The 3,486-nt window shown below is 47.2% G+C and overlaps 1 non-coding gene across 1 annotated transcript; it reads left to right on the forward strand.

Moving 5' to 3' along the window:
- Nucleotides 1–1,201: 1,201 nt before the first annotated feature.
- Nucleotides 1,202–1,274, forward strand: Trnaa-agc (transfer RNA alanine (anticodon AGC)). Its single transcript has one exon. It is a non-coding gene; the product is annotated as a tRNA-Ala (tRNA).
- Nucleotides 1,275–3,486: the final 2,212 nt, after the last annotated feature.

The raw sequence follows: 3,486 nt of genomic DNA on the forward strand, positions 1-3,486 counted from the left end.
AAGAAAATGAATTCAGTATCAAAACATTAAAGAAGGCATCGGTATTCAGAAGGGTGCCCTTTACAAACTTCCGATTATTTTCGTTGTTTTTGTTTGGCTTCAACTGAACTGCAAAATCGCTCATTGTTTTGGTCGAAGCCGTATGATCTTAGCACATTGCTTGGGAAATAAAAACAATCGTTATTTCATTATGTGTAGAGTGTCAGGGGCTCTGTACATTCTCCCATCACCGAACCCTCCGAACCCTCCTGCTGGAAAACGTCGTCGCTGCCAGTATTCTAGCGGTGTTAGTAGGCGACGGTCTAATGATGAGAAGCGTTGGAGAAGGCTGCATTTTCTCCCTGGGATGGTATGCACATATCTTCTAGTTCCATCATCGAATAAGCAAAATGCGGCAGTGGAATGGGCCGTGAAAGGGCAGGGTCAATTCCGACTATGTCTTTCACTTTTGCGCGCAACCTCATCTCGAACTCCATAAAAAGAACGTGGAATCACCGGTTCACCCTTTTTTTCATGGTTAGAGAATGGAATCAAGAAGAAAAAAAGTACGTGCTAAGACAATTTCCTTGACACGAAAACAAAAACGCTGCTTTCACTGCTCCCGAAAGTAAACATCAGCGGCATTGTCAAATTCTTTCGTATCATCATATATAGTTGCAACTTATCCAATCATTCGACTGCACATTGAAAAGCAGGTCGAACCGAAGTGCTGGGAAAGCCCGAATAAGTTTAAAAATGCAACATGGTAGCGGTCGTAACTCTCGAATTACCAGAATAAATAATTTGAACTCTGCAGATATTCCTTCCCTCTTACGAACGATCTATTAGAGTACAACATCTGCCCGTTAATTATTTGAAGACGCTGTCTACCCTATATCCCGACTCTCCCACTTGGAAGGCATGCAGGCGACTATAAGATAACGCTGATAAACAAATAAGTAATTGATTTCTCCATATTTATTCACTCAGGCTAGCCGTATTATTGCAAAAAACCTACTCGAGGGACCGAAATAAGTTTGTTCGCCACGAACTTTCATCCCGCAAAATGTTCGGCCGTTGACCTGCAAGCCGAGCGCAAACATTAGAATGCGCAACTGTGCGTCCGCCGTGCCCGCCGGTTTCTCCGGCAACTCTCGCGTGATCTAGTTTCCGTCGCGGCATTGCACGCACCTAACGGGATCGCAGTGCAGTTTTCTACCGTGGGGGTGTAGCTCAGATGGTAGAGCGCTCGCTTAGCATGCGAGAGGTACTGGGATCGATACCCAGCACCTCCATGTCTTTTTTTTTCTCTATCCTTAAGCGGTTGCTAGTTTGCTTTGTTTGTCTCGAAGTCTCTCAGGAGCGTCTGCAAACACTCCTGGTCACAAGAGCTGCCACCATCACCGCCAGACTTCAACTGGCGGCCACCACGCACCGCTAAACCACAGGACTCAATAGAAGTGTTTCTCTCTCTCTGCATTCAGTGGTTGCCTACGGGCGGGTGGTACAAACATTATAAGATTCGTATGCGAATGGTATACCTGTTGTTATTCGACACTAATGTGATCTGAGACTCATATATTGCAGCGAAGCTGTATATAACCGGGATATCAAGGTGTCGCACCGGCTGCAACAATTTGCTCAGTGGCATGTGTTGAGCGCGTGGCACAATTCATAGAAAAAAATGGCCTCCACATTTTCATATAAGACAGCATATATTACCGCTAAAAAAGTACTTCCTGCCGTGCACTGCTGTTTAGAGGAGAAGCCGACTTTGTAAAATGAAGTGCAAGCTTGCTTTTTGGTAGCTGGCTTTCCCCCACTGCGTGTTGCACAGTGAAGCATGGACATCTGCGGAGGGAGTATGGTTATAGCCCCAATACAGTTAAACCCGGGGCGGTATTTTCGTAACTGTCCCTTTTGAAAACGTCCCTTTTGCGTCCCTTTCATCGTGACGTACTTCCGGTTAAGCAGTGGGCGTTGATAGTAGGGTTGTTGCGCTTGCGTTAAGTCACTTCCGGTTGTTTGCTTTTAGCCAATCAGGGCTCGCCAAAAGGGACACTTTTGAAAGGGACGCAAAAGGGACAAAACTCGAGAATACCGCCCCTGATGTAGTCAACTTCTATTTAATGAATTCCTGGATTTAACGAAATGTTTCAATTCCTCATCACCAGCCCCATTGAAACCCATGTTTTTTGCGATCTCTATGTAACGAAGGGCGTTGCGACGGTTTACCGTGATGTAACGAATTCGCTACGCTGATGAGGCATTGTTTTTTGTACTGTTTTTGAAAAATCGGCTGTAGATAGGCACTAATGTTCGCACCGAAAGGTATACGGTGCCTTTCCAGTGTCAATGTGGTGTCGCTTAGGTGTTAGGCCTGCCTATCGATGTGTAGTCGTGAGGTCTCCACTGCTATCTGTGGTGTGAATTCGTAGGGGACGAGTTCTGTTGCCAGAAAACGAAATGTTTTGTCTTTTCAAGCAAGCTCGCAATTTTAAATACTGTCTACCCGGGAGAGAAAGAAGAACGTCGCCGCCCGGTACAAGTATCCCAGCTAGCGCGCTCTCAACAATTATGAGTGCGGAAAAGAGCATCAAGTTCCCAAAAAAACGCCTTTCGGCATAAGTTTTCGTCGTTGAAACGGGTTAAGGCACCGAAAATTGTCGAAAAGCATAAGTGATACTTAAGCTACGTTTGTGAAAACGGGGGGGGGGGGGGGGGGGGGTAAGTGACCTTGTTTCTTTGGAGGGCCGTGTAGTGACAAAGTTTGTGGGAAAGCAGTAGGCCGAAATCACGCCGTTTTTTACTGTGAAATAAATCCTTAAGGGTTAGTTCACCATCCCTGATATCTAGCATTTCGGCTTCGTTTCTGCTTCATTCACGCGAGCCCTAGCTCGAAACCTGTATGTAACGAAAAATTGCTAATTTTTGTCAAGCTCGTATATCCTGGTTTAACTGTATATACTCCTCTCTACAGCCGCCCCATCTTTGCCGAGTCGTAAATACTCCTCGGAACGTGCAGCGTCTGTCCTTCTGACATTTCGCAGTGGCGATTGATTGATCGTCGGGTTTAACGCGCCGACGCAACGCAGGCGATGAGGCGCGCCATAGTGGAGGGCTCCGGATTAATTTTGACCACCTGGGAATCTTAAACGTTCGCCGAAATCTCCTGCACACGGGCGTTTTTGCTTTTCGCCTCCATCAGAAAAGCGGCCGCCGCAGCCGGGAATCGAACCCGCGACCTCGTGCTCAGCAGCGCAACGCCTTAGCCACTGAGCCACCGCGGCGGTTCATTTCGCAGTGGCGCACTTCTTGGCGGCCACCTGTGCAGCGCACTGCAGCATGCGCTGTGATTGGTTTAGCCGCTGTATCGTAAAACGTCATTGTCTCCACCCACCGATCGTGTGTGTCCCTAGCCTGTGACGTAGAGATCGGCAACTATCCTTATAATTCACTGTAGCAAATCCCCAATATAGCTAAACCCCAACATAGCAAGTGGAACCA

The sequence above is a fragment of the Haemaphysalis longicornis genome, unplaced genomic scaffold (genome assembly GCF_048455015.1).
Source record: "Haemaphysalis longicornis isolate Haplotype H1 unplaced genomic scaffold, Haemaphysalis longicornis Haplotype H1 scaffold_5, whole genome shotgun sequence".
Classification (NCBI taxonomy): Eukaryota; Metazoa; Arthropoda; class Arachnida; order Ixodida; family Ixodidae; genus Haemaphysalis; species Haemaphysalis longicornis.